This window comes from Mesocricetus auratus, unplaced genomic scaffold, assembly GCF_017639785.1.
Source record: "Mesocricetus auratus isolate SY011 unplaced genomic scaffold, BCM_Maur_2.0 Super-Scaffold_100602, whole genome shotgun sequence".
Lineage (NCBI taxonomy): Eukaryota > Metazoa > Chordata > Mammalia > Rodentia > Cricetidae > Mesocricetus > Mesocricetus auratus.
Window position 1 is genome coordinate 22,888 of NW_024429265.1, and position 7,476 is coordinate 30,363.

The following is a 7,476-nucleotide window of genomic DNA, read 5'->3' on the forward strand; positions in this document are numbered from 1 at the left end:
CTTAAAAATTATTTTATGAAGATGATAGAGACCATCAAAGAGGAAACAAGGAATTCCCTTAAAGAAATGGAATAAAAACGAACCAAAAAATTGAAGAAATGATCAAATCTCTTAAAGAATCTAAAGAGAGTCAAGAAAACAACAAACAAGTGAAGGGAACAATTCAGACAATTCAATTTTTGAAAGCTGAAATAAGAACAATAAAGAAAACACAGAATGAGGGAATGCTGGAAATACAAAACCTGGGTAAATGATCAGGAACTAAAGATGTAAGTATAACAAATAGAATACAAGAGATGGAAGAGAGAATCTCGGGTGTTGAACACTCATTAGAGGACATACAGTCATCCACCAAAGAAAATCTTAAGTCCAACAAATCCATAGCACAAAATATCCAGGAAATATGAGACACTGTAAAAAGACCAAACCTGAGAATAATAGGTATAGAAGAAGGTGAAGAAATACAGCTCAAGTGTACAGAAAATATATTCAAAAAAGTAATAGAAAAAAACATCCCTAGCCTAAAAAGGATATGCCCATGAAAATACAAGGTATTACAGAACGCCAAATAGGCTGGACCAGAAAAAGAAGTCAACTTGCCATATAATAATAAAAATATCAAACCTACAGAATAAAGAGAAAATATTAAGAGCAGCTAAAGAAAAAGGCCAAGTAACATATAAAGGCAGACCTATCCAAATTACACCAGTCTTCTCAATGGAAACTATTAAAGCCAGAAGATCCTGGTAAGATGTCCTACAAACAGTAATGGAATAAGGATACCAACCCAGACTACTGTACCCAGCAAAGCTTGCAATTACCATAGATGGAGAAAACAAGATATCCCATGACAAAACCAAATTTAAACAATACATATCCACAAATCCAGCCCTACAAACATTACTGGAAGGAAAACTTCAGCCCAACAAAGATAACTACACTCACAAAGACATAGGCAATAGATAATACCACTTTACCAAACACCAAAAGACAAATGGAGGGAAACCCACACAAATTAACACCACCAATAATAAATAAAAAACAAACAAGAATCAACAATAAATTGTTATTAATATCCCTCAGTGTCAACGATCTCAACTTGCCTATAAAAAGACACAGACTAGCAGAACGGATATGAAGACATAACCCATCATTCTGTTGCATGCAAGAAACACATCTCAACATCAAAAACAGATGTTACCTCAGAGTAAAGGGTTGGGAAAAGATTTTCCAATCAAACAGACCCAAGAAACAAGCTGGTGTAGCAATCCTAGTATCTAACAAATTAGACTTCAAAATAAAGTCAGTCAAAAGAGATGAAGAAGGACATTTCATATTCATCACAGGAAAACTCCATCAAGATGAAGTCTCAATTCTGAACAACTATGCCCCAAATACAAAGGCACCCACATTCATGAAAGAAATATTACTAAAGCTCAAATCACACATAAAATCTAACCTACTAGTAGTAGGAGACCTCAATAGTCCCCTCTCACCACTAGACAGGACCTCCATACAGATACTTAACAAAGAAAGAAAAGAACTAACTAAAGTTATTACCCAATTAGGTTTAACAGACATCTATACAACATTGCCTCCAAACACAAACGAATATATGTTCTTCTCAGAGCCGCATGGAACCTTCTCTAAAATCGACCACATAATCAGAAACATAGAAAACCTCCACAGATACAAAAAACATTGGAATAACCCCCTGTATCTTACCAGATCACTATGCTTTAAATTTAGAATTAAATAACAACACAAATCACAGAAACCCTAAAAAGTCATGGAAACTGAACAATGCACAATTGCACTATACCTGGGTCAATGAACAAATAAAAAAAAAGAAATTAAAGACTTCCTGGAATTCAATGAGAATGAAGACAAAACTTACGCAAACTTACGGGACACTTTGAAAGCAGTGCTAAGAGGAAAGTTCATAGCACTAAGTGCCCTCCTGAAGATACTGGAGAATAGTCACAATTGAGAATTGATAACACAACTGAAAGCTCTAGAACAAAGACAAGAAAACTCATTCAGGAGGAGCAGATGACAGTAAATAATCAAATTGAGGGCTGAAATAAATCAAGTAGAAACCAGGAAAACATTGCAAAGAATCAATGAAACAAAGAGTTTGTTCTTTGAGAAAACCAACAAGATAGACAACCCTTTATCCAAATTAGCCAAAAGGCAGAGAGAGAGAGAGAGAGCATGCAAATTAACAAAATCAGAAATGAAAAGGGGGACATAACAACGGACACTGAGGAAATCCAGAGAATCATCAGGTCATACTTTGAAAATCTGTACTCCACAAAATTCGAAAACTTAAAGGAAATGGACAACTTCCTGGATAGATACCACTTGTCAAAATTAAATCAAGAACAGATACGCAATTTAAATAGACTTATAACCCCTATAGATGCAGTCATCAAAAGTCTCCCAACCAAAAAAAAAAAAGCCCAGACCCAGATAGCTTCAGTGCAGAATTTTACCAGAAATTTAAAGAACATACCAATACTGATCAAAGTATTCCATGCAATAGAAGCAGAAGGGTCTTTGCCAAACTCTTTCTACAAGGCTTCAATAACCTTAATACCCAAGCCACAAAAAGACACAACTAAGAAAGAGAACTTCAGACCAATTTTCCTCATGAACATTGATACAAAAATACTCAAAAAAATATTGGCAAATCGGACCCAAGAACATATGAGAAAACTCATCCACCATGATCAAGTAGGCTTCATTCCAGGGATGCAGGGATGGTTCAACATATGAAAATCTATCAATGTAATCCACCATATAAACAAGCAGAGAAACTAAAACCACATTATCATATCACTAGATGCTGAAAAAGCCTTGAACAAAATTCAACACCCATTCATGATAAAGGTCTTGGAGAGATCTGAGATAACAGGATATACGTAAACATAATAAAAGCTATATATAGCAAACCAACAGCCAACATCAAACTGAATGGAATGAAACTCAAGTCAATTCTTCTAAAATCAGGAACAAGACAAGGCTGTGCCCTCTCCCCATACCTCTTCAATATTGTAGTCGAAGTTCTAGCTAGACAAATAAGAAAACAAAAGGAGATCAAGGGGATACAAATTGGAAGGGAAGATGTCAAACATTCACTATTTACATATGATATGATAATTTACTTAAGTGAACCAAAAAAACACTACCAGGGAACTCTTACACCTGGTTAACACCTTCAGCAATGTGGCAGGATACAAGATCAACTCAAGAAAATCAGTAACCCTACTATATACAGATGATAAGAGGGCTGAGAAAGAAATCAGAGAAACATCACACTTTACAATTGCCACACACAAGATAAAATACCTTGGGGTAACGCTAACCAAGCAAGTAAAAGACCTGTATATCAAGAACTTTCAGTCTTTAAGGAAAGAAATTAAAGAAGACACTAGAAAATGGAAAGATCTCCCAAGCTCTTGGATAGGTAGGATCAATATAGAAAAAAATGGCAAACCTGTCAAAAGCAATCTACAGACTCAATGCAATACCCATCAAAATTCCAGCACAATCCTTCACAGACCTTGAAAGAACAATTCTCAACTTTATATGGAAAAACAAAAACCCAGGATAGCCAAGATAATCCTGCTCAACAAAGCAACATCTGGAGGCATCACCATTCCTTACTTCAAGCTCTATTATAGAGCTATAAGTCCTGAAAACAGCTTGGTATTGGCACAAAAATAGACAAGTAGACAAACGGAATCGAATTGAACACTCTGAGATTAAACCACAATCCTATGAACAGCTGATTTTTGAAAAAGAAGCTAAAATTATACAATGGAAAAAAGATAGCATCTTCAACAAATGGTGCTGGCATAACTGGATGCTGGCATGTAGAAGACTGCAGATAGATCCATGTATATCACCATGCACAAAACATAAGTCTAAATGGATCAAAGACCTCAACATAAATCCACTGAACCTGTTAGGAGAGAAAGTGGGAGGTACACTTGAACGAATTGGTACAGGTGACAGCTTCCTGAACATAACGCCAGTAGCACAAACACTGAGATCAACAATCAATAAATGAGACCTCGTGAAACTGAGTAGCTTCTGTAAGGCAAAGGACACAGTCAGCAAGACAAAAAGACAACCCACAGATTGGGAAAAGATATTCACTAACCCTACATCTGACAGAAGGCTGATCTCCAATATTTACAAAGAACTCAAGAAGCTACTCTCCAAAACACCAAAGGACACAATTAAAAAGTGGGGGACTGAACTAAATAGAGAATTTCAATAGGGGCATCTAAAATGGCTGAGAGACACTTAAGAAAGTGTTCAATTTCCTTCGACATTAGGGAAATGCAAATCAAAACAATCCTGAGATACCATCTTACTCCTGTCAGAATGTCTAAAATCAAAAACACCAATGACAGTTTATGCTAGAGAGGATGTGGAGAAAGTGGAACACTCGTCCATTGCTGGTGTGAATACAAACTTGTACAGCCACTTTGGAAATCAGTATGGAGATTCCTCAGAAAAATGGAAATCAGTCTACCACAAGACCCAGCAATTCCACTCTTAGGCATATACCCAAAAGATGCCCATTCATTCAACAAGGATGCCTGTTCCACTATGTTTATAGCAGCATTATATGTATTAGCTAGATTCTGGAAGAAACCTAGATGCCACACAACTGAAGAGTGGATAGAGAAAATGTGGTACATTTACACAATGGAGTACTACTCAGCGGGAAAAAACAATGGAATCTTGAAATTTGCAGGCAAATGGACGGCACTAAAAGAATCCATCCTGAGTAAGTAACCCAGTCACAAGACAAACATGGTATGTACTCACTCATATATGGATTTTCGATATGGATCAGGGGAGTGTCAGCCTACAATCCCAGTGCCAGTGAGTCTGGGAAACAGGGAGGATCACAAGAGATATGCATTATACCCCAGAGAATTGAAAAGAGGCAAGATCTCCTGAGCATAATGGGAACATGGTGGGAGGGAAGAGGGAGCCAGAGCAAAGAGAGGGGGATAAGAGGGGGGTAGAAAAAGACATGAGGGAGCAGGAATGTTGAGTCCGAGTAAGAATAGAGGAGACCAGGATGAGAGATACCATAATGGTTGGAGTCATTATAGCTTTGAGGAGAGAGCTGATACTAGTAAGATCTCCAGAGATCTACAAGGATAACACCAACTGGAAAACTAAGTAATAGCAGAGAGACTACATTAATAGCTCCTACCTGATAATAAGGTTGATGACTACCTTATATGACATCCTAGAACCTTCATCCTGTGACTGATGGAAGCAGAGCCACAGCTAATCACTGAACTGACCCCCTGTAACCCAGGGGTCATCATCACGGAGGAGTGATGAGCAAAGGGGTTAAGACCATGATGGTGAAACCCACAAAGACAGCTTACTGGGCAAGGGGGTAGCTCTTGAACCCCAGACTGATGGCTGAGAGGCCAACAGGGGACTGAGCCAGACTCCTTGAATGTAGTGTCAGTGAGGAAGCCTCAGAAAACTCTGTGGCCTTGGGTAGTAGATTAGTGTTCACCATGGTATACAAATGAACTTTGGGAGACCATTCCACATGGAAGGATGCTCTCTCAGGCTGGACACATGGGGAAGGGCCTAGGTCCTGCCGTGGATGAAATGACAGACTCTGGAAATCCCCCCCAAGGAGGGCCTCACCCTCCCTGGGGAATGATGTGGAGATTGGGCTGAGGTTGAGGGGTGGGGGTGGGGCTGGTGGAGGGACAATGGGGGGAGCTGGGATTGACATTTGAAGCATGCATGTTTCTAATTTAAATTTAAAAAATAGTTAAAAAAGAATGAGAAAAAAAAGATTTTATAGCATAATCTCAAGAAATTTATTTCAGAGCAGAACACAGAGAAATCATAGTCAAAAAAGATTTCTCAGACTGGAAAGTAGAACTTTAGAGATAAGAGACTTTGGGTCATTTGTTTGTGTGGCAGCAGATGTAGAAAAGTCTGGGAGAATTTGGAAATCAAGTATGCCCTTTTTTGGGCCATTGATCTGTACTGAGGCCAAGCTGCTGTAGTAAAATCAAGTTCACGGAGGAAGAGAGAAAGGGTTGCAAAACAGAAGACCATGTGGGTGTGTCCCTATAAGTTCCAAGAGGGATCTGAGAGCCAAAGGTACAGGACTGCAGGCAAGAGAGTCCAGGGAATGGGGAGCAGTAAGTACCTTTAGTAGAGAGGCCAATTGGATGTAGAAGGGCAGCGTCTGAGAGAAAGTTGTCCACATGGTGGGAGACCCAAGGAGTAGAAGCCAGAGAGCCAGTTATGGCACAGGACAAGGAGGTGATCAGTTAAGGGACAAGGAGAAGCAAACCACCAGGAACTGAGAAGCACATAGAGCAGCTCCCAGGGGGAGGCGAGGAAATGTGCTAAGTATAGACGCAGGATGGCACAAAGAGAGACAGATAGGTAGCTTCAGAAGGGAGGAAGCAAGGAAACCAGGAAAGTGTCTCAGGCTGCCACAGAGGGGACTGCAGCTCCTAGAGGAAGTGGAGAGAAAGCTGGGAGAGCAGGAGAGACGGGAGGTGTCCACTTGGGTGCAGCAGGCTGAAGGAGCCAGAGAACACATAGGTGCCCACGTGGAGGGCAGCAGGGGCCAGAAGGAAAAGGGGGCTGAAGAATCAGACTCTAGAATTTGGAATCAATTCACAAACAAGTGATGCGAATATACCTCAGAAGAATTAGACGGCAGCTTGGTTTGGGGAGGACGTCACAGGGGTAACAAGTGTGGGGGGGTGAGCACGCTGCAGTTGGCCTGTTCCTTGGCTTCCACCAGGCACTCCTGCAGGGTCTGGCTCCAGTTCCCACTTTGCAACAAACTTGCAGATCCATCAGCCTGAAATTTAAAAGAAATAGGGAATGAGGAATCCTTTTCCATTCTCCCATCACTTGGAGGCTGCATTTGCATTGGTTGTCTAAGGGAAACTGAGGACAGATATGACTGCAAGGACACATAAGTTTAGAGGTCCCTAAGTGGGACCGTAGGTGAAGAGATCAGAGGTTCTCAAAGAGGCCAAAGGGGAACCAGGAGATATGGATAACAACATTCCCATAGGTGGGGGGTGGGGGTGAAGAACCAAGACCTGAAATCAAAGACGTCCCAAGGACTCAAGAGGAGCAAAAGAAGTCATGACAGGCTGTTCAGTCGGTCATCTTCTCACTGGTGGGGGATCTGGCCGAGCTAAAAAGTCTGTGACATGACGCCTCGTACCAGGACTTTCAAATGAAGCCTAAAGGTGAAAACCAAGCTCAGAAATTGAAGCTTTACCCAAGGGAAATGGTCAGAGGTGGGGTCAGACCTCTGAGAGACAACTATAGCCTTGAAGATGGTAGCTGGGGGTACCACTGCCTCCAATACCAGAGGGATGCTGGAGTTTCTACAGCCACTCCATTGGACACTCCCTCAGATTCAAGGAAGCCTTTACAAAC